General features: G+C 36.9%; 1 pseudogene; it reads left to right on the top strand.

Annotated features, from left to right (window-relative positions):
* The first annotated feature begins 2,359 nt into the window (after positions 1 to 2,359).
* Positions 2,360 to 20,516, top strand: LOC114171152 (annotated as a pseudogene).
* The last annotated feature ends 5,037 nt before the right edge of the window (positions 20,517 to 25,553 follow it).

Below are 25,553 nucleotides of genomic sequence, written 5' to 3'. Positions count from 1 at the left end.
CATTATACAGCCTAGTAAATGGCCTTTCTCTTCTCCCATCATTTTGGTGAAAAAGAAAGATGGTTCATGGAGAGTGTGTATAGATTATAGGGCTCTTAATGCAATTACTATCAAAGACAGTTACCTTATTCCAACGGTGAATGAATTAATTGATGAGCTTTTTGGAACTTCTTTCTTTTCTAAATTGGATTTGAGGTCAGGGTATCATCAAATTTTGTTAAATCCGGAGGATATACATAAGATAACCTTTAGGACTCATCATGGTCATTATGAGTGGCTGGTTATGCCATTTGGCTTGACAAATGCTCTTGTCACCTTCCAGAGTCTTATGAATGATATTTTCAGAAGACTTTTAACAAGATTTGTCTTGGTCTTCTTTGATGATATTTTGGTATATAGTGCTATATGGAAAGAGCATCTACAACATCTGGAAGTGGTCTTACGTATCTTAAAACAACATAAATTGTTTGCAAAGTTTTCTAAATGTTGTTTTGTAGTGAAGCAGATTGACTACTTGGGTCATACTCTCTCAGGTTCAGGTATAACTATGGATACAGGGAAATTAAAAGCAGTTCAACAGTGGCCAGAGCCTAATAACTTAAAGCAATTGCGTGGATTTCTAGGACTCGCAGGATATTATAGAAGGTTTGTCTAGTCATATGCTACTATTGTAGCTCCGATAACAGATTTGTTAAAAAAAGATTCTTTTAAATGGAGTTTTGCAGCATCCAAAGCCTTCCAGTAACTCAAAACAGTGATGACATCAGCCCCTGTATTAGCTATTCCTAATTTCAAGGAGAATTTTTGTTTTGGAGACTGATGCTTTAGGAAACAGAGTGGGTGTTGTTCTTAGTCAAAATAAGCATCCGATTGAATATTTTTCCAAAAAATTGTCTTTGAAAATGCAGTAGCAATCAACTTACATTTGAGAGTTTTATGCTATCACCGAGGCTTTGGCGAAATTCAGACATTACCTCTTGAGTCATAAGTTCGTAATTAAAACATATAAGACAAGTCTTAAGGAGCTGTTAGAACATAAACTTCAAACTCTGGAACAACAACAATGGCTTCCTATGTTTTTGGGATATAACTTCACAATTCAATATACACAAGGGAAAGAAAATATACCTGTTGACACCTTCTTGGATTAATAGGTTGATAGACTTGACTCAGAGGGATCCTCAATTATCCAAATCTATCAAAACTGTTTGCAGGGCAAACGTTCTTCTTCTGATTATAGTATACAAAATGGCCTCATCTTGTTGAAGGGAAAAATTGTATTACCTCATGATTCTGCATTACTTCAACATATTATATCGAAGAATTTCAATGCTCTAAAATTGACATTCGGGAGTTAATAGAACAATAGCCAAAATTGCTACCCAATTTAATTGGAATGGTATGAGGAATGATATTAGCAAGTTTGTGAGAGAATGTGCAATTTGTCAACAAGCTAAGGTTGCTCATGTGTTGCCAGCTGGATTATTACAACCTCTTCACATTCCACAACAAATATGGGAAGATATAGCAATGGACTTTATTGTGCAATTACCTCATTCCCAAGGATTTACCATCATTTTTGTGGTAGTGGATCAATTGTCTGAATTTGCATACTTCATTCCTATGAAGTCTCAATGTACTAGTAAAGTTGTAGTGGAAGCATTCATTACTAACATTGTCAAAATTCATGGTTTTCCAAAAACCGTAGTATCGGACAAAGACAGAATTTTTGTTAGCTCTTTTTGGCAGCACTTATTTAAAGCTCAAGGCACAACATTGGCTGTGAGCTCTTCGTACCACCCTCAATCAGATGGCCAAATTGAAAATTTAAACAAGACCCTTGAGATATACCTAAGGTGCTTTGTATTTGAACACCCTAAGAGTTGGGTTGCTATGCTTCCTTGGCTCAATTTTGGTATAACACTTCCTTTCATCAAAGTTTAGGTATGACACCTTTTCAAGCTGTCTTTGGTAGACCTTCACCACCTGTAATACATTATGAAGCTGATCTGAAATATTCGAATTCACTTAAGGAGTTACTACACCAACGTGATCAGCTGTTACTAAAATTAAAGGAGCAATTATTCGAAGATCAACAATACATGAAGATCCAAGCTAATAAGAAAAGAAGAGAATTTCAGTTTCAGGTTGGAGATCTGGTATTGGTCAAGCTTCAACCATATAGGCAAAACTTCGTAGACTTGCGGAAGCACTAGAAATTAGGCATGCGATATTTTTGTCCTTTTCCGGTGGTTGAAAAGGTTGGTATAGTGGCATATAAGTTAGAATTGCCACCTTCTGTCAAGATGCATGCTGTCTTCCGTGTTGCTTTGCTGAAACCATTTCATGGCACAAACTCTCGACCCTATCTTCCTTTTCCATTAAATTCTGATGAATTGGGACCTATGTTGTCCCCTGTAAAGGTGTTAGATCAGCATATTGTTAAAAGGTTAGAAACTACGGTGCCACAATTATTAATCCAATGGGAAAACATGGAAGCTAAGGATGCCACTTGGGAGGATTTACAAGAGATAAGAGAATCCTATCCTTACTTCAACCTTGAGGACAAGGTTGTCTTTGATGGGGAGGGCAATGTAATAGGTGTAAGGAGTGAGGAAACTGTGACGTCTAATGCAGTTAGAGAAAAAGTGCATGTTGGAGGAATAAGAAAAAGCAATAGAAGGAAGAGAGAGAATAATATAACGCTGAAGGATTATTCGATGGGGGAATGTTGGAGGTGAACCTTTCTGAAATTTTGTTCTCTCTGAATTCTTTCTGCCCTCCTTATCTCTGAACCTTTTTTTGTTGCTAATTCTCAGGTGATCATTGCTGCATTTCATTAATCACGTGGAGCGCATTTAGTTCTTATATTCCATACTTTTTTTTTCCTACTTTTAATTGTATGGGACTCGAATACTGTTTAATTCTCAGAATTGGACATTGAACTTTTCTGTTGAGGTTGCTACTGTTTCAGGAGGTTGAAGAAAAGGTATCTCGATTTCACCACATTATAACTTGTATATAATTAGATTTAATTTTACTCATTGTTGTGGGATTTGAAACCTAGAGAAAAAATGCTGGAAACTTTGTTGGGAAGTGGCAGAAGTTTTAGCTGCTAAAATGTAGCGGGCTTTAACTGGGGTTCAATACCTCCATTAAGTAACAGGGATTAAAAAACCTTAAATAACGTTTGCATTTCCTGGGTTGGCAAAACCCCTCGTAATCCATTAAGATGCTGATTTTACCACGAAAATATTAAACTGCGGGTAACACACTTAGTGGGGGTTAAAATTTATAAAATTGCCAAATGTAACCCGAGTTAAAAAGGTTCCCCATAATTAATGGGACGTTTAGGATCATATCATTTTACTAGAGCATGTGCATGTCTTATCAATATAATACAAGTATCAATAGTAGTTCAACCACGGTTCTTTTCTTGTAGGTATATGATAGACCCTGGTACTTTTTCTTATCCTCATTCTTTTCTTGAAAATCAACACTAGAAAGTGTAACGTGTTTTAAGATCCTATTCTTTTCTTGAAAAGCGAAAGTGTAGGATACAATACTAGAAATTCATACAAATTCATTTTCAAATATCCTAAAATATGGATCACTGAGGAAAATCTGACATTATTAATCATTTGCTTAGATGCTTTCTTGTGTGATAATATCCATGCCGAAGTCCCTTCTATGGTGAAACGAATCATTCACCACGCTAAGCATTATAAAACATGCTCTATGTATTTTGAAAACTATAAATAATCCATTACAAAACAAAAGAGGTTACATTTACTTTGATATTGATTTGTTTGTAGGATATTATAGTGTAAACTAAGGTGAATCACTACATGTCTGAGTCAGGTTCAAATAGTGGTAATGGGCAGGAGCAAGGGATGCAGAAGCAGAATCCATTTGAATTCAGTCAGGACAAGATCCTGGAGGATGTTTACAGAACACATGTTCGTTGTCTTGAAAAGTGTGATGCAGAATCTCTTCACACTGTTGCCTCAAATGTTCTCAACCAATCCATGGATATCACACTGAAGGTGATTGCTAAGGTAATTTTGTTATACCCTTTGCATCATCGTGTTGCATGTATCAAATGTACTAATAGTAGCATTCTTCCTATTGCTACTTTTAAATAGCATACAAAACATTTTTTATGGAACCTTCCTAGGTAAAACAGGGTGCGCAACCCATGGATCGGTTTAGAGAAGACACGACTATAACTTGCCAACAACTTGCTGCCAAACTGAAGCGAATAGTGTATCTGGTGATTGCTAATTCTTTTTATTGTGTCAACTACAAATGTATTTATATTTTCATGAAAACAAGGAATGTAACAGCCTTCTGTGCAATTTTCAGACAACTATTTTAATGCTATTATAATAATTGTCCAAGTGTGTTATTGACTTGGCATAAGAACCTCTATATCAGATTTTTCTTTATGAGAATTCAAATGAGTCTAAATATCACATTATAAAGGCACTTAAATTCAATGTTTTAAAATTTTGATTTAGAAATTTTATCAATCTTATATGAGTTAGACTTTGTCTTACCGGTATTGTGTCTTATTGATGAATTTTCCTTTAAAATGTTCATCCTCAATTTTGACTCTCTTATAAAATTATACAGTTATGATACTTAAAAAGCAAAAAATGCAATTACACCTTATTATGATTTCATATTCTTGTAAAATTTATCTGGTACAATTAATCAATTTGTAATTGAAAGTTATGAAGTTTTGCAAATAAAAAAGGTTTATACTAACAGTATGTGATATATTCAAAATAAAAATGTTGGAGTTGTAGATGATATGCACACCTCGTGGTGAATATCCAGTGCATTGCACAACGATGTTGATTCTGGAGCTGCTCAAACATTATTCTTGGGATGCAAAAGTGCTCATAGTTGAAGCAGCGTTTGCCCTTACGGCAAATTCTTGTACCTTCTTCCTCTGATAGCACCAGCCCAGCAGTTTGAAAGTTCATTTGCAGATTTGCATGGACTTCTTATGGTTCCACAAAACACAAAGCACCTCACTCACATCAACAATGTGGTGAAAAAGGTGATGCAGGTGGTTGAATGCATCACTGAGTGGAAGAAGATTGTTAGTGCAGGACATGACATAAAGGATGTTCCTACATTGGCAGAAACTTTGCAAGAGATCCCTGTTGTTGGGTACTGGGCCATCTTTACCTTTGTTTCTTGCACTGGTGAAATCAATGAATTCACGGATTACAAGTAAGGCATGTTAGCTATAAATCATCATTGATATAGTTTTAGAGAAACATGGCTACACATTTTAACAAATGTCTTTTATTTATCATTCAAAATATTTGTGTGCGCTAGCTGACGTTATATGCGAATCAAACTAACATCCACATCTAGCCGACGCTACTAAAGCTATTTCGCGGGTTTCTTTTTCGATGTTGGACCGACGCTATACTTTCATGAGCGTTGGCTTTCACCTTCGGTCGTCCGCTTTTGACTCGCTATTCCCTTGAATTCTTGTAGTGCATCAAATTTCTGAATTTGGAATTTGCCTGAGATTTGATCAATTTTTTTTTTCTGCGAAATATAATGATTGCTATTTCTTTATTCAGAGTTAACAAACATGAATTATCGAAAAACTGTGAGAACAAGCTTGACCTCATTCTGAGAACTTTTACAAAGAATTTGGAAATGTGTAGCACAGAGATAGGTTAGTTATGCGTGCTTTTTCTGATTCAGTTTCTAAACTTTAAGAAGTTGAGTTGAAGTTCATTTTCTCTTATAAGATGTTAAAATTATGTGTGATAATTGTAGGGAGAATAGAAGACTTTTACAGGCGTAAGGATATTATTAATATTACTGGAAAAGATATTGTAAATGTCTTGAAAGCACTCATCATCTCCAATGATAACATGGATTATAGACAAAATGTTATTAATGGCCTCAATTTAAAACAGGTAATAACCACAAGCATTAGCATTACAATTTCAATTAATCTTATTTCATTGCAAGAAAACTAAACATTACCTACTGAAAAATAGCGTTGGCTCAAAAGGGATTCTATTATTGTTGGCCAATTCAAATCTAAAACGACTCAAAATAAAATATAAATTGTAGAGTGGTTCTACTCAAAGCCAACACAAATCAGTGTATAAATAAAAATGAATTAAAAGTCTATAAATATAAAAGCTAGGATTTTATCTGAATCATAGTCCATATCTTACCAAAAATCGTAAAATGTTGCTACATTTTTATAAATTATGTTTTTCTTAATATTGTAGTCTATATGACATAGTTAAATGTAATATTTGCATTAGTGTTTTATTTAATGAGTTAACTTTTACGAACTATGAGCGTGAAGGTTAATATTTGTTAACCAATAAAAATGATCCAATACATGCTTTCAATGTATATGAAAGTCAGTAAGTTGGTTACATGTGAATCTATACTTAGATGAGTGTATAAAGTATTGTAAAGTGAGTAAGTTGGTTACATGTGAAACTATATTTAGATGAGAGTATAGAAGTATTGTAATTAAATTCCTAATGAAATTATTGAGTTTTACTTTGACAGGTTAAAATTGAAGAGTTTAAGAAGAAGCATGTGTTGTTATTCATTTCGAGACTTGATGAGGAGACTCAATTTCTGAAAACTATTTACGAGAAATTGAAGGAGATATTGAAGAAGAAACTAAGAGAAGTAGAAGGTTATAAAAAGGAGGATTTCAAGATTTTGTGGATCCCCATTGTGGATGAATGGAATGAGGATCGAAGGAAAACACTATAAACTAAATTACAAAGAACAAAGTTTGGATGGTATGTGGTCAAACATTTCAATTTTGAAACATGGATGAAGCTAATGAAAGAGGTGTTGAACTACAGGGGAAAACCCGTGATCTTATTAATAAGTCTTGTAGGTAAGGTGGAAAACATTGACACAAAGCAAATTATATCTATGTGGGACATCGATGAATTCTCATTTAGAATCTTTGATAACACTCAACTCGCTCAACAATGGAATTGGTTTTGGTCTGAAATGACCAAGCTTCACCCAAGAATTACAGACTCGGTAAGTTCTAACTGCTTATATCATTGCATGTCTAAATGTATGTGTAAAAAATATACTTTTTCTAAGTTGAAAACTTGTATATTCATAATGTAATGGGTATAAAATTCAATTAATAATGTTAAATTTTTACAGATATAAATAAAGTAAAAATATTAAATAAATATATTATTGCAACAATAATATAATAATATCAGTACAAGAAAATCCTCAATTAATGGTCAATTTTAATGACAAAAAATAATTAATTATTATAGTGACAATTTAGATACTAATTTATAAACTAAAAATTATTGGTAACTAAAATAGTTTCAAAAAATTATAATTGGTTTAAATTGGTAACTAGAATAGTTTTTATTTTGAATTGATACAGTGTACAGTGTACAAAGTTTAGGGATTTGTGTCTGTTAGAGGTTAAGTGAAGCATCTCTTACATTTAGTTGTTAGATACAAAGCAATTCGATTGTTGAAAGGTTGTAACGTTTGGCTCCTTCCCCCATATTTTATTCTACAAATAGTCTTGTCTCTCATGGATTCCACCATTGTTTATCCCATTAAGCTTCCCGATTTTTTACTCTGAGAAAAAGAACTCAAAGTGCTCCCGATTTTTCTGTAGAGGAAAAACATGTCTTCTACTCTGTCTTCATTTTTTGTGTTTAATAGTTCCCTTAGGATTCAATCCACTCACTTAGAGGTAATAAATTATAGGGTTAAATATGTTTTGGTTTCTTAACTTTCAGTAAAAATTGGAATTAGTTCATTTTCGAAACATTGAACCAATTTAGTCCCCCATCTTTATATATGTCTATATTTTGTCATTTTAACCAAATTTTGTTAAGTTTGTTTGACGATAGGTCTAATTTGGTGTGCATGCCACATCCATTGATGTTTGGATCCTCCATATTACTCTTAAAGGTCAAGTTCCCCACCTCCACTAATAACATGACATTGGTGTCGTACATTAGGTTATATCGTGTTTCTCCTATAGAGGACTGTGGCATGCATCAGTAAGCCCAAACTATAATAACAATAAGAAGTTTTAAGACTAAGAAGGGGGTGAGGGTTGAATTGTCTGCTTTTCAAAAACTATGCTATTTTCTAAGTTTATAAAAACATTTTGATAAAATCAAACTGACTATAGGATTTAACAATGGATCATATAGTTTAACTTACTGAAATACCAAATTAGTATGTTAAATTTGCAGGATCTTCCGATTTATGATTTATATTTTCTTTGCTAATCTTGAGTAAGTTCTCGATATTGACTACCTTGGATTCACCACTGTTTGTTGTTCTTTTTAACTAGCATTACGTTTATGAATCATGTGCTCCATTGGACTTCTTGGATAAATTTTCCTTAAACAATTTTGCACCTCCTTTTTTGTGGCTTTCCTCCTTTCTTCTCCTAACCTTTTATTCTTCTGGGATATTGGGCAAGCGTCTCAGCACATATCCAACTTATGTGATATAACTGAAAGGTGGATGCCCGACATGTCGGTTGCGCTCTACACAAAAAGGTTCTTGTTTTAGCTCAATAGGCTAGTCATTATTGACACCTCGTCTAGTTTCAGATTCCCTCCCAAATTTATGTTCTTACCCACATCTCCCAACTTAAAAGGGGGTGAGTTCTTCCTTGGGTTCTATTTAGGTGTCGTCATTGGTTCTTGGATTGAAGTCTATCATGGCCACCACTAGTTCTCAATTTTCCTATACATATATCAGTAGGCACATGTCAACTACGAGCCGCATAGAAATATCATGTTGCTTTCTAGTCCCTTCAAACCATGACAACTTCTCCCTTGTCATTGCGAAACTTCATCGTAAGATGACTATGGATATGATAGCTCCCTATTGGTTAAAGAAGATGGTTCGAGGAGGATGTTGTAGGACCTACTAGCATCAATTATAGGGAATCTGACCTTCAATACCTTATTGTGAAATCCACTAAACCTCTTGTCCAGATCTATTTACCCATATGTCCAACCTTTCTCCCAAAAAGCCATCTATCTACTCAAATGGTGATGGATAGAATGTTATGGAAGACCTATTAATCGAAAAGTATTCAAATACAATATGTGTATGAAGTTTCCCTTATCTACCAGGGTTTTCTTAACAGCAAAGTCAGATACCTCCACTATGATGACCATTAGGTTGTCTTCGCTGGTGTCAATGACATGAAAGTCCGTGTTAGTGAATGATATCTCGGGCATCCTCCACTTCGTCATGATGACCGAATATGAATTTTTGACATTCCACATGTGTTTCTTTCAAGCGGCCCTAGATGAGCCTTCACCGGCGAAATCCCTAAAGATAGTATTAATCATTCCATACATAGGATGTGGGTGTCCTAGTCAAGGCTTGGCTCTAGGCGACTCGGGTCTCGCCGCACTTGGTCTCTTACTTCTTGCAAACACTCATGGTCATTTATGTTAGATAATCTTTAGATTACGTTTTAGATTATGGAGTTGTTTTTATTTAACAAAGTGATAAGGTATTTTATATTTGATGAATTAGATTTAAGTTAGTTGTTATTTTAGTCAATTGTAGTATCTAAGATTTAGTTTGTTAATATGGCATAGTAGATTAGATTAAGATTTAGTTTCATTTGTTAATATTTGGTTTGTAAGTGGTTATATAATAACCCATTCTCCATCAATGAAAAACACCACAGTGAGTTACATTGCATATTTTTTTAGTCTGCGTGAGTTTTTTCCAACAAAGTGGTATTAGAGCTCTATGCTCTGAGTACCGAGTGAAAAAGGGAGAGAGAGAGAGAGATTGAAACATGGTGAAAAAACAAGTGTGCGCTTGAGTGCCTTGAAAAAAATAGAGAGATGGAAAAAGTTGTTAATGGTATGACAATGTCACAATTGTCGAAGAAAACAAATCATGAAAATTAGTGTCTACAGATGAAGACCCTTCTGGGATCCCAAGACATTTGGGATATAGTGTAGACCGGGTATCAAGAACCTATGGAGGACGCAAATCAGACGGTGACTCAGATTAGTACGCTGAAGAAGACACGAGTGATAGGCAAGTCAACTTTGTATTTTTTGTACAATGTTGTGGACGAGTCAAGCTTCAAGAAGATTGCAATCGTTTCATCTTCAAAGGAAGCATGAGATATTCTAGAGATTGCATGCAAAGGGAACGACTGGGTCAAACAAGTCCAACTTCAAGCATCCAGAGGAGAGTTTGAAGGCCTGAAGATGGAAGAAAAAGAGCAGGTACCGACTGCATAACTTAGGTAGAGAAGGTGGCCAACCAACTCGGAAAGAGTGGAGAGCAAATGCTAGGAAGCCAGGTTATGGAGAAAATATTGAGATCATTGACAGATGATTTCGAGAGCATTGTGTGTGCCATCAAGGAGTTAAAGGACCTGTCAGTTCTCTTACTAGAAGAACTTGTTGGGTCATTGGAGGCCCATTAACAAAGGAGGGGGGAGAAGCACAAATCGTGTGATCAAGCACTACATGCATAACTTGATTTGGATGGAACTCGGAACACTCAGAGCCGAGGTTCTGGAGGTAGAGGACGAGGTGGACGTGGCCGACATGATGTTGAAAACGACACAAATCAGACCAGGCTGTAGAATTGGCGTGGCCGTGGTCAAGGAGGAGGCTGAGGAGGTTGGTCTAAGTCATAAGTGGAATGGTTCAAGTGTGACAAGTACGACCACTACACAAGAGAATGCAAATTGGCAAGTTGTTTCAAATGTGGCAAGGCTGGTCCTATAGCAAAGTTTTGTCAAACTGAAAAAAAAGAGAAAATCTTCTCACAAAGGAGGATGAGGAGGAAGAGATAGAGATTTTAATGATGATGCAAAACTCAGATGTTGAACTTAGGAGTAGTAGATTGGGTGCCGAGTTACATTCGGGCTGTGTGGAGGAAAGGAGATCAGGTAACGAGGTTAGTTTGGGCTGCTTAAACAACTCGGTCTGGTATCTGGACACTAGAGCGAGCAATCACATGTGTGGAGATGAGAGTTTCTTCAACGAACTCACCAAGGTGGAGGTTGGATTAGTGTCATGTGGAGATGATTCCAAGATGGTGATAAAAAGGCATGGTACAATCTGGCACAAACAGAAGGATGGACGGGTTGGAGAAATCAAGAATGTCTATTATGTTCTTGAGCTAAAGAGTAATATTTTAAGCATAGGTCAGATAATGGAGAAAGGAAACTCGATTCTGATAAGGAATCGGGTACTGTACTTAAAGGACAAACACGGTCGGCTAGCATCCTGGGTAGAAATGAAGAAAAATCTACAAATTGGAGTTGAGCATGCTACAAAAAAGGTGTTTGAAACGTATGGACAATGAAGGCAATGCAGGATATGTTCAGAACGGTGTGGTGGAGAAAGAGTCTGGTAAGCAAATTAAAGCAGTGCGATATGAAAATGAAAGTGAAGGGATAACCAATCTTGCTAAAGAAGTTGAAAAAGAAACAATGTTGTTGATGATGGGATGCAGCTCGGGGGACGAGCACAAACAAGTGGAGAATTCAACAAGAAGGTTGAGTGTCACAAATCAGTCCAATAACATGGAGAGATCGTCAAGACGTGTGAATAGCTCAGAAAGCTTGGCATAGAGTGTGAAGATCTCAGATAGCCCGAAGAGGGAATTATAGAGCTCTGTGGAGCACAAGGCCAACTTAGTTAGGTCGGTGGGAAGTCTGAATTGATTGATTAAGTCGGTGGAGCAAGTGGAGTGCCCATATCGTTTGGAAGAGCAAGTGAACATCTCAAAAATCTTAGCAGGGAACCTAGGTAGCTTGGATAACTCAGCGTGGAGTGTGCATAGCTCAGATTTTGAACAAGAAGTGTTAAGTTTGCAAAAGCAGTTGTGTGCCGAGAAGGATTTGAGAGCTGTACTAGAGGTCCAAGATGAGAAGTGGCGAATTGGAATGGATGATGAATTCAGTGTGAAGGAGGCATGGAAATTGTTCGATCTCTTAAAGAGAGCTCGACCTATTCAAAAGAACCTGGTTAATGACAAGTCATCCATAGAGAGAATAAAGAACCCAACAAAGGGTAAGTCAGCCAAGGTTAAGATGAAGTCGGTCAAAGAGAAAAGCAAGTCGGTTATGGAGATAGAAGGTTGTTCGGGATGAGAGAAGGAAAAATTTAAAGCTTATGGGGGAGTTTTGTTGGATAATCTTTAATTTTGTTAGATAATCTTCAATTTTGTTTGATAATCTTTACATTAAGTTTTAGATTATGGAGTTATTTTTATTTAACAAAGTGATAAGGTATTTTATATTTGATGAATTATATTTAAGTTAGTTGTTATTTTTGTCAATTAGAGTATCTAAGATTTAGTTTGTTAATATAACATATTATATTAGATTAAGATTTAGTTTGGTTTGTTAATATTTGGTTTGTAAGTGGCTATATAATAGTCCATTCTCCATCAATGAAAAACACCACAGTAAATTATGTTACATATTCTTGTAGTGTGTGTGAGTTTTTTCCAACAATTTAATGGGTCCTCCCTAACGAGAATTTTCTTAACGAATAGTCTTAGGTGTCATGTCTACACTAGTTCTTAAACGCTTGACACTCTTCTATCGTGTGACCAAATTATTGGTGGTATTGACAATGCCTACTTTGATCCATATTTTGCGGTGGAAGGAACACGTCTCATTGGTAAGAATAGATTCGCGTTTAAGGCTTTTTCCAGAATACAGGCCCGATCTATATTAAAAGGGATGTAGCGGTTGAACTTAGGACTTCGTGGCAAGGTTATTGGTTACTTAGGGAGCATGCGGAGTTAAAGACGAGGTCAGTTCGCCAGTTTCTTCTCGGCTTGAATATCGTTCCTAACTTGACTCCTAGAATCTCAGAGTTCCTTCTACTACATGAACTTGACTGCCCTTTGCCTGAGTTCATTCAGGTTAACTGTCAGCTTTTCGTAAAGACATTCCAAGAAAGGGCTCAGCCTTAAGGTGGTCACCATGTGATGCATGGCCACTTCGGGGCTTAATCCTTGTGTGTTCTACTCAATCTTCCCGAACCATTCCATGAAGGATCTTAGGGGTTCTACCTTTTCTTGTGGGATGTTGACGAGGGTAATAAACGTGAGATGGTGTGGTCGATTTGTAGTGAATTGAGCTCCAAACTTGGCCACTAGTGTGTCTATGCAATCTATGGACCATGGTGGAGTTTTGTGAACCAACCCATAGCCACTCCTTTTGGGGACACAAGGATCACACAACATAGGATGGTGTCCTTAGTCATATATAGGCTTACTATGGTGATGTAAATGTTGACGTGTTCATCCAAGTTGATGGTGCCATCATACTAGTCTGAAGTCATGGTCTTCCACCCAACCAGGAGTGGTGTTTCCATTATTCCCTCCATGATGGGATGTTGCCTCATCGAGGATCCGTAGTTTGAAGTTGTGAGCTTGGATCCAGCGAATGGGTGGCTCTTCACTACTAAAGATTTTGGAGGTTTCTGAGTAACAAATTTTATCATTTCATGCTCTTCATTGGTAGTATTAATATAGTGTTACTTTCTTCCAACCACTTCTTCAAGTGTGCATTCTAGTCTATTAGGGCTACAATTTCATCAGTGTTTTTCTCTTCAAGGATTCAAATTCCTTTCTGTTAGAGTATATAGAATTATATTCTGCAATTCTGTTTTGACTCAGATTCTATATTTGTTATACGGTTATAACCACTGTGACAGCTCAGCTCTAGAGAATATATTCCTTTCTGTTAGATGTTCCCTATATATAAAGGCCAACATTCTGGTCTATCAATATGAAGAAGATCTTTCATAAATTCTCTGCTGGTTTTCTTTTCTCTGTTTTTATTTCTATGTTACAGTAGATTTAATTGTAATATGGTATCCAGAGCTTGAAGCCTAATTTATGGGCACCGGTCCTGAGCTCACGACTCCTCTTTCTCCAATGGCATCTTCGTCAACGACTCCGATCATCTTCTCGTATGTCATATCTGAGAAGCTATCCGACACTAACTTTTTAGTCTAGAAACAACAAGTCGAGCCTGTGATTAAAGCCCATCGTCTTCATCGTTATCTCGTCAATCCGTCCATTCCCTTGCAATTTCTCTCTCTTGCTGATCATGAATTAGGGATTGAAAATCCAGAATACACAACTTGGGAGACCCAAGATCAACTCTTACTTTCATGGTTGCAGTCTTCCTTATCTGCTCCGTTCTTAGCGCGTATGCTTGGTTGTAATCATGCGTTTCAAGTTTGGGATAAAATTCATACCCATTTCCACTCTCAGACAAAGGCTCGGGCACGTCAGCTGCGTACAGAACTCCGCACCATCAAGAAAGGTGATCGCTCTATTAGTGAATTTCTTCTCCGTATCAAGGCTCTCGTTCACTCTCTTAATTCGATTGGTGATCCTGTTTCTGAGTCCGAACAGTTAGATATTCTCCTTGAAGGCCTTCCCGTTGAATATGAAGCATTTCTTTCTCTTATGCATAGCAAACCTGAACTGTTCTCGTTTGCCGAGATCGAGTCATTGTTGGTCGCTCAGGAAGCACGTCTTGAGCGATTCAAACATGATAATGACAGTGTTTCTCTCAACCTCACTCAGGCACATTCACAAACAGCTTCAACCCCCACTGTTCAAGTTACTGAAATGCGCTCGTCGTCTCATCCTCGCTTTCCCCATCCGCCCTCTACACGGGGAGGTTATTATCAGCGCGGCAGATCCAGTCGTGGTCGTAGGGGTGGGCGCTCTGGTCGTAGCAACGTTCAATGCCAAGTTTGCACCAAGTATGGCCACACCGCTTCAGTTTGTTATTTTCGCTTTGACCCCAACTATGTGGCTCCATCATATACTTTTGCTTCTGCACCGCCTCAACAACACTTTTATTCCTCCCATTCACCTCACTTTCAAGGCACTCAGTTTCCAGGAGCCTCTTTCTCGCCACGTTCTCATCCACCACAGGCGTCTTCTCTTCATCCTATGCCATCTGTTCCACCTCATGCATATGTTACTCATGCCCCACCTCCACCGCCTCCACCTCCTACATATGCCCCACCTGTCCCGGTTCCTGCCCAACAGTCTCAGAACTGGTTTGTTGACTCTGGCGCGTCACATCATATAACCCCTGATGCCACAAATATTATTGACCCTATGCCTTCTTCCCGGGATGATCATGTCTTCCTTGGTAACGGACAAGGTTTGCCCATTCATCTTTCAGGTTCTGCAACATTTTCTTCTTCTCATGATCCCCACATCTCTTTGCAGCTTAAGCATTTGTTACATGTTCCTGCCCTTAATAAAAACCTTGTGAGTGTTAGTCGGTTTGCCAAAGATAATAACGTGTATTTCGAATTTCACTCCTCTGTTTGTTTTGTCAAGTCTCAGGTTGATCACTCCATCTTGCTTCGTGGGTATCTTGGTCGTGATGGTCTGTATCAATTTCCTCTGCCTCCGTTGCGTTCTCATCGTCAGCCTTCTCTTCATGCTCCATCTGTTTCTGTTACACACAAATCACCCTCTGTTTCCACTGTACCCACACACAAGTTCACTATGTTTTCCCTTTGGCATAATAGGCTAGGCCATCTGTCTGTTACAGTTTTACAAAATGTTCTTAAATGCTGTAATCTCTCTCCATTAAATAAAATTTCTTCAGATTTCTGTGTAGCATGCTGTATGGGAAAGTCTCACCAACTTCCTTCTCACTCCTCTTTAAATTCTTATACTAAGCTGTTACAACTTGTTTTTTGTGATTTGTGGGGTCCCTCGCACATTAAATCTTCCATGGGGTATAACTATTATGTTTCATTTGTTGATGCATACAGCAGATACACTTGGATCTATTTTCTAAAGCACAAATCTGAAACCATCCATGTTTTTAAACAATTTAAAGTTTCTGCTGAACTTCAATTGAATCACAAAATTACAGAAATTCAAACAGATTGGGGTGGTGAATTTAGACCTTTCACTCATTATCTCACATCCCTTGGTATTCACCATCGTCTTATATGTCCTCATACTCACCACCAAAATGGTGTAGTCGAACGCAAACATCGTCACATTGTGGACATGGGTCTTACTCTTCTATCTCAAGCTTCTCTTCCTCTGTCTTTTTGGGACCATGCTTTCCACACTGCCGTTTATATCATCAATCGTCTTCCCTCATCTGCTGCTCCTTATCATGTCCCATATTTCACTCTTTTTCACAAAGAAATTGACTATCATTTCCTCAAAATCTTTGGTTGCGCTTGTTTTCCACACACACGTCCTTACCATAACAACAAATTACAGTTTAGGTCCACAGCCTGTACCTTTTTAGGATATTCCCCTTGTCACAAAGGGTATAAATGTCTCGATACTAATGGCAAAATTTTTATATCTAAGGATGTTGTTTTTGATGAACATACTTTTCCCTTTGCCACTCAAGTCCAGCCTCCTTTATTAGCCCCTTCATCCTCTCGGGTTCTTCCTCTTGGCATCATTCCTTCTGTGATTGTCACTCCCACTCAGCATGCTACTCTTGACACACCTCTTGTTTCGTCTCCTCCTGTGTCTTTCTCCTCCCAATCCCATTCATTAGACCCACCTGTTGTTCCTCCTTTTCCTGTGTCAACTTCTTCTCCTGAGTCTCACTCCTTGCCTCCTGTTTTGCCTTTACCATCTCAACCCACTCATCCTATGCAAACCCGTTCAAAATCTGGCATTGTTAAACCCCGTAGGTTTCCCACCTTACTTCTAACTGTTGCAGAACCTTCCACTGTTAAGCAAGCTTTGTCCTCTCCTCCTTGGCGTGAGGCTATGCAATGTGAATATGATGCGTTAATGGCCAATCAGACCTGGTCCCTTACTGCTCTTCCTTCTGGCCGCACTGCTATTGGTTGCAAATGGGTGTTTCGCATCAAAGAAAACCCAAATGGTTCTATTCAAAAGTATAAAGCCCGTCTTGTTGCTAAAGGGTTTCATCAAAGGTTAGGTTGTGACTATTCTGAGACTTTCTCTCCAGTTGTTAAGCCGGTTACTGTTCGGTTGATTCTTACACTTGCTCTAACCAATCGCTGGTCTGTGCAACAAATTGATATCAATAATGCCTTCTTAAATGGCATTTTACAGGAAGATGTCTACATGACTCAACCTCCTGGTTTTGAGTCTCCTGATTCCTCTCTTGTTTGCAAACTTCATCGTTCCATCTATGGCTTAAAACAAGCCCCACGCGCTTGGTATGATAGACTTACCTCTACCTTGGTCAGTTTTGGATTTGTTCACAGCAAGTGTGATCCCTCTCTGTTAGTTCTCACTACTGCTTCTGATTGTGTTTATGTGCTTATATATGTTGACGACATAATTTTCACTGGGTCTTCTGCTGTGTTGCTGCAATCTATAATATCCAAACTGCATGCTGTTTTTGCTCTTAAACAACTTGGTGATCTTGAGTATTTTTTGGGTATTGAGGTAAAACATCTTCCTGATGGCTCTCTTCTTCTCTGTCAAACCAAATACATTCGTGATCTCCTTGTCAAAGCTGGCATGACAGAAGCTAAAGGCATTTCCACTCCTCTTCAAGGTGGCCTCAAACTTTCCAAGTATGGCTCTGACTACTTTGATGATCCTGCTCTCTACAGATCCATTGTGGGTGCTTTGCAATATATCACTATAACCAGACCTGAGATTGGCTTTAGTGTCAATAAAGTTTGCCAATTCATGTCTCAACCTTTATCTGCTCACTGGAAAGCTGTCAAACGCATTCTGCGCTATTTAAAGGGTACTCTTTCTTATGGGTTACATCTTCAGCCTGCTCTTAGTCCTTCCCAGTATACTCTCACTGCTTTCTGTGATGCTGATTGGGCCTCGGATATTGATGACAGAAGGTCCACTTCCGGTGCTTGTATTTATTTTGGTAAAAATCTGGTTTCTTGGTGGTCTAAGAAACAAACTTTAGTTGCTCGGTCCAGTGCAGAGGCCGAATATCGCAGCCTTGCTATCACTGCTTCTGAGCTCTTATGGTTGCAATCTCTTCTTAAAGAGTTAAAAATTGCGTGTGCCACACCGGTCATCTATTGTGATAATCAAAGTACTGTCGCTTTGAGCCATAATCCAGTTCTACATTCTCGCACAAAGCACATGGAATTAGACATCTTCTTTGTTCGAGAAAAGGTTTTGGATCGCTCTTTAATTGTCTCCCACATCCCTGCTACTGATCAAGTTGCTGACATCCTCACCAAATCCCTCTCTTAAGCTCGGTTCTGTATCTTACGTCACAAACTCAATGTTATTGATTCCTTTCAATAACCTTGTGTTTGAGGGGGAATGTTAGAGTATATAGAATTATATTCTGCAATTCTGTTTTGACTCAGATTCTATATTTGTTATACGGTTATAACCACTGTGACAGCTCAGCTCTAGAGAATATATTCCTTTCTGTTAGATGTTCCCTATATATAAAGGCCAACATTCTGGTCTATCAATATGAAGAAGATCTTTCATAAATTCTCTGCTGGTTTTCTTTTCTCTGTTTTTATTTCTATGTTACAGTAGATTTAATTGTAATACTTTCTTAGCTCTCGGATCATGTCTAGTTGTTCTCCATGATTCTCCTGCTCCTTTTTCGTGTGGCCCTTGTCTTTTTGATCCGGCCATATTCCTTGTCCCAATCATGTGGTCTGATAGAGTTGTCATCAGTCCCACGATCTACGATGGGCGTCAAAATATTTTTACAAAACCAAGATTTGTCTAATATACTCCTGTTGTCCATTCTATGACTTGGTTCTAACAACTTGAGGGATGTGGGGTAACTGTATAGGTTCTCCTGCTGTAAAGGTTCTTCGATTGTAAAGATTTTCCGATGCTCAAGTCACTATTAATTATGGTTAGATAAACGCTTTGGATTCTCAAGAACTCACCTCTTGTCATTACTATTACCTATATTTATAGGATTGCGTGCTGGTCGGGTACAATTCATGTATTAATCTCTATCCAAACATTATTTAACCATGTTTTGTGTTAATTACCATATGTTCATTCCTTTTTATGGTTTTCGAGCTTCTATATTGTTTTTACGTTACTATACAAGATTGTTTGGTTTTAATTCACAACTTTTTTATTTCGGTCCGTCCATGTGCCAACCTGTATAACCACACAATAATCCGGTTTTAGAAGACTGAATGCTTCATATACCAATAGAAAGAAATTGAAATTGAAATTGAAATAATTTATGAGAATCAATTTGCATTATTAGGTAATAACAGAAGTGGTAATATGTATTACTAACACACTAGTATAAAATATGCATTATTTTTTACTATATTTTGTAACAGTTTCGGTCAATAAAATGCAAGTGCCCTACTAAATAAAGAGTGTGACGAAAGGTTCATAAGAGAATACAGATGAAACTTCCAGTGAAGAGAAAATGGAAGGAAGATAACTGTTAATTTTAATACATGTATGATATAATGTTGAAAAATCAGATTGAGGAGGATCGTTATCTCTTCATCTACGGGGGAACAGACACTATATGGATACAAGAATTCACGACTGCCATAGAGAAATTGAAGAGAGATGTTGAGACAATAAGCTTGCAAATAGACATCACAGTAGACTCATACCAACTGGGAAGGGAAGACCCTAAGATTGTGCCACACTTTTGGATTGCCATTGAGAGCTTGCTTGCAAGTAAGGAGCAAAAAATAAAGAATGGTGAAGATGAAGGGTTGCAAGACTTTGCAACAAGAGAGATAAAGAGGTTGCTCTTCCTCAAACAAGACCCTAAGGGATGGGTCATTCTTAGTAAGGGATACAATGTAAAGCTCCTTGGTCATGGTGAAGCCATGTCTCGCACCGTCAAGGACTTGAGCTTGTGGCATGTGAAGTTGCATGAAGAAGTGAGCTTTGATGTGGCTTTCAAAGAGTACTACGAGAGCATCAAGGACAAGACTAATCCTAAAAAATGTGAGCATAGTGAGATTTTTAACTACCCTACTAATATATTGTCTCATTTACCTTCCAATAATATGGATTGTGGACGTTCCATAGAAGTAACTTCTGTTAATTATAAGTGTTATCATGGATACGATAAAATTTGTGTTGGCAGCGAAGCCCAATACAATACTAACTGTGGGATCAACGTGGCAAATAGAATGGAGCCAGGACCAACAGAAATTATGACCCAAAATAAAGCAAGCCGAAAACAATCAGCAGAGGAGAAAAATACAGGAAGCAGAGAGAGAACTGACGTAGGGCATTCTGGTTGCGAGGGAAGCGACGAAGGTGAAGAACAACGGGAAGAAAAAGAATCAAAGAATATAAATAAAGACAAAGGGAAGGGGTTGGAGGTAAAGGAAGAGATCGAAAGTGAAGATGAACATATGATGCTGATTAACACAGCAGAAGTTGATCCACGAAGCTTCAAAATGAAAGAAAAAGTGCAGAAGGGAGAGTCTAGCAAGATGCGAAAACACAATGAACGCGGGGACCTAACAAACAACACCAAAACACAATAGAGACGCCAAAGGTTAGCAATTCATACACTCAGCATTTTTACTTCAGAAAATGGTATAGAAAAGAGTAATATTCATACGCCAATGCTATTTGCTCATATTCAGCTTCCTACCTACACCATTATCTTGCATAAAATGAGTTACCAAATAGGAATAGCAACGAATTGGAGGAGCTCGAAAATGCTACAATATTGTTTGGTGAATGTGTTTTGGTGTAAATTGCAGGAACAAGAGGACAAAATGATCATTAAGTGAAGGAAAACGAAAATGATAAGCTATATCAATTCAGGTCGGAATTTAGACAACAACAATAGAAACAAGAAGAAACTAGTGATGGGTCCAATAAGGAGGAAAGTTAAAGGGGAGGCAACAAGGAGAACAAAGGATCAACAAGTTCTTACCAAAGACATGCATAAATTATGTGAAGGTGTTACACATGAATAGGGATTCAATACAAGTAATATGCCAAAGGCACCTTGCAAGACAAATAAAATAAAGACTATAAAGTATAGGATTCAATGTACTCTTGAATCGATTGTAAGGTTAAACACATATCAATGTTAAATCATTTGCAAAGATTTATGTGATCCAGATTGGGAAGTAGATTAGGGAAGCAATGCCAATATATCAACTTCTCTAAATATGTATTGTAAAAAGGTTGGGACAAACCGATTGTCCTATTTTTTAACATACTATTCTTGATAAAAAAAAAAAAAACAATCTTTCTCGGCTGCAACGTTGGATATGGATACTTCTAGTATACTTTCATATATACATTTAAAATATCGAATAACTTTATATTTAAATTTATTTTTTTATATTTTTTATATATTATTTTGGACATTTTTAGAAAGTTTCCTAGTTTGCGTTAAAAAAAATCTATTAGATAATGAAATATATTATTAGTTAAAATTACTAATTATTATTATGGTATATTTTTTAAAAAAATTTTTTTGGCTTATTTAATTTTTTTATTATATTCTTAAACTTGTTAAACGTGACATGTATATTTTTTAATTATAAAAAAGTATTAACAACATCATTTGAATTTTAGAAAAAAATATTTTGCATTAAATTAGTTATTTAAATGTTCATGCGGAAATAATATTAAAATATCAAGGAGCATAAATCATATCTTACCCAATTTTGCTAGGTTGGATATGTCTTCATGTCCTATTGTCGGATTGAACATGTTGGAGTTTACCAGCATAAAAGGACTCCAACAAATAAGCGAGAGCTCTCAAGTGTCAAATCTAAGTGTATTAATGAATTACGTACCTTTAATTGTTGGGGTCCACATATATTTATAGAATATTAATCATAGACTACTTAGCTTATGGGCTAGGCCTTTATTGGATGGATTTGTTGGACCTCCTTTGGGTTTGTATGGGCCTGATCAAGGCTTATGACATGATTCTAGGAGTTTAGCTTTTATTTCCTAAGTTTGGAGTAAGCGACCCTTATTAGACATGTCAAAGTGAGCCAACTCGGCTCACATGGGTTGGCTCACACTAGTGCAGTAAGGGCTTTCTGCCCCGGTTATTTTTCACATTTTGCCTCGGGTCTGGAACCGAGGCATATTGGGGCGAGGCCAAAAGGTACACCTTTTGGCCTCGGTTATCACCCGAAGCCATAGACCCAGTTTTATGCCTCGGTTGTTTTGAAACCGGTGCCATATACACAACTTTCTGCCTCGGGTCAGTTAGGACCGAGGCCATAGGTGATAAATATTTTTCTTTTCATTCAAATTTTCACAAGCTAAATTATGTTCTGCCAATGCCCAATACACGTAGTCACAGTGCTCACAATGATTCTTCCTTCAATCCTCAAGTCCTTTTGCTTAAAAAGCCAAATTTGAATGCGTGCTGCCATCTCCAAATCTGAAAATGAAGAAACCTGAAAATCAAGTTCTGACAAAATCAAAGAAACGAATGAGATTAGGTTATTGGAAAATATTTCTTCACCATCATCAATCAAAGAAGAACATTGTTCTGGGTTAACATAAAACTCAAGCACATTAATAAACACACACCAGATACACACACCACTCACAATAAAAAACTAATTCATTGTACCTGGGGTTAAAGCCCTTGCTGCCATCGTCGGGACGCTTCCAGAACGCTGCTACTGGTGTTGTCGGAATGCCGCCGGAAGTGGGTGCGAGACAGAGACCGCGAGAGAGAGAGAGAGAGAGAGAGAGAGCGACAGAGAGAGATGCGAAATGGAGGGGGCTCGCGGCGTGGTGGTTGCGCTGGCCGGAGGAGGTCGACGGTGACTGGAGGGTGTGGTGGCAGTGGGTGCAGCGGAGAGAGAGAGAGTGGAATTGCAGAGGCGCTAGCGCGGGGAGGAAGAAGGGTTCGCGAATTTTGAACCCTAAATAAACCCTATGGCTTCGGTTATTAGAGGAACCGAAGCCATTGACCCCCTTTTGGCACCGGGTCTCCTTGGACCGAGGCCTATACCCTGACTTCCAACCACTTTTTGGCTTCAGGTCCTACTGGACCGAGGCCTATACCCATCTTTGGCACCAGTTTTGAGCGAACCGCGGCCTATACCCCTCTTTGGCTTCGGGTATTTGGAGAACCGAGGCCTAAAACTTGGCTCTAATTGCAAAAATGCCACCGCGCCATTATATGCTTCGGTTCCTGGCCAACCGAGGCATATAAGGCGAGGTAAAATGGAAATTCTGCACTAGTGTCACCACGAGCCGGGTTGAAAATGAGTGAACTCAACCCGGCTCACTTTATGGTGAGCCAAAAATTTTGTAACTCGGCTCAACTCACCACGGGTTTGTGGCTTAAGTAGGTTGGTGAGCCAACCCACCTAAAAAAATTATTATTTTTTTTTAGTATTCAAATATTTAAATAAATTTTTAAGTAAACCATGAGATGACAATCATAGTAAAATCAATAACCAATGTCTTGATCATGCTCACCACCAATATATGAAGAATTGTTTCCAAGAAAGTATCCATATAGTCTAAGAAAGTATGGCTAATATTACAAATTTTCTGTCATGCTATTCAACAAAATATAAATAAAAAAACTATACATTTTTGTCATGTTAATTTAGAAAAAAATTGTTTATAAGACGGTTACTTGAGTAATTTACTATAAAGATTATAGTTAAAGATTAAAGTATCAACATATATAACTTGACAATCAAATTAATTAAACATTTAAAATATTCAAATATTATTGAGCAACATTCTAGCATTTAAAAATATGAAATTGTGAACATATATAATAGGAGTAGTAAATAATTATTAAAAAAAATTAAAAGATTATTATAAGATAATTTTCAAAAAATTTTAAAAATTGTAAAAAAATGTTGGGGGTTAACTGGACCAACCCACCTTCAACCCGGCTCGAACCCGTTTAACCCGTGGGTTAAGTGAGCCAGGTTGAGTTCAACCCACTTTTGAAAAAATTGAATTTTTCTCAACCCAACCCGGCTCAAACCCGTGGTGAGCCAGGTTGGCTCACGGGTTGAAACTCATTTTGACGTCTCTAGCCCTTACTTATATGTGACATGCTTAAAGTAGGCGACTTTAACCGTCCATCATGTTTGTTTTCATATATAGGTAACCAACAATTTATTCAAAATAGGACTACAGGTCGGCGACTAGGTCTGGGTATGTGTTCATATTAGCCATGTCCGCCTAGTATAGTACATTAAATATTTTTAATTCACAAATTTCATGATAATAGATGAAAAATTAATATTTAATTATTTAATTTAAAAAATGTATATTTGTCACAAGTTTTTTTTTGGGAAGTGGACATGGGAATTTAAAATCTATAGGAAATATATTTGGGAAAGGCTTTGACGTTTTGGAAAAAAAAAACTTTTAAGAAATTACCTACTGAGAATTGTGACATTTTAAAAAAACAAATATTTGACGGAAATTACTTACATATATTAAAATATTTGGGAAACATTTCTTATGAGCATATTCCCCACAAATTTCTGTTTGGGGAAAGTTGTGGGAAAAAAATTATTCAATGATTTTGAGTGCTTTTTATCAATTTTGAATATGGAAAATTTCTAATTTTCTTATAGTATAATCTGATAACTTGAAACAACATATATGTATGTTGAGAGAACATTAACAAACTTATTATCATAGATTTTTGTGTATTTATTTTGTTACATTATATTTGATGGAGAACTATATCTCGATAATTATGGTCTTTCTCTTTTAAGGTATGCAATGAGCTTAAAAATAAGAAAAATTATTAAAAGACTTAAAAGGGCTAACACGTGAATTATCATCACCGCTGTAGGCAAATTTACCCAATGCCTCAAAAATAAGAAATGTCTAATTCATATAATTTTATGCATGTAAACAAACTTTTAAAATAGATAATCCAGCTAACTATTAGAGTATAACCAAAACATGAACGAATTCATATTAGAAAAGTAAGGTACGATACATAATGGTTCATCCATCAACTGACTCAAAATCTCAGAAAGGATAACTCTTTCATAAAAGATTCAACCTAATGATTCCGAGTAACCAATCTAAATTAGCAGTACGAAAATAATCCATGCAACATTAATCAAGATTCAAATTTTTCATGGACTTTTACAATCCTAATAACGAAAACATATCTTACAAACCCAATTAAAATATGCTAAAAATCAAAATTTATTGTAATTTTGTTTTAAATTTTTAGATCTAAAAGATGATCTCAAAACAATAACAAAAACATTAAAAACAACAAAACATTAAAATTCCTATTAAAAACTGTAGTTAAAATGCCTAAACTACAATATGTCTCCTAACACTTATTTCACACACTGTGCTCAATGTAACAATGGACTTATTTATTTTAGGAAGAAGCTTAAAAATATATTATTGGCAGAAAGAAGGAAGTCTAGTGATTTTAAATGATGATCAAGCAAGAATGAAGACAAAGTATTTAAATGTGCAAATGTTATCTTGTAAAATAAAATAAGTGTATTTTATAATAGTTTAATTAAACTTAGAATCAGCAGCATTGCATTCGTCTCTCTAAAGGTCTCTTATTTTTAGAA

The sequence above is a fragment of the Vigna unguiculata genome, unplaced genomic scaffold (assembly GCF_004118075.2).
Source record: "Vigna unguiculata cultivar IT97K-499-35 unplaced genomic scaffold, ASM411807v1 contig_122, whole genome shotgun sequence".
NCBI classification, from domain to species: domain Eukaryota; kingdom Viridiplantae; phylum Streptophyta; class Magnoliopsida; order Fabales; family Fabaceae; genus Vigna; species Vigna unguiculata.
The sequence above is the reverse complement of the archived record's forward strand: the minus strand, read 5'-3'. Positions and strand labels throughout refer to the sequence as shown.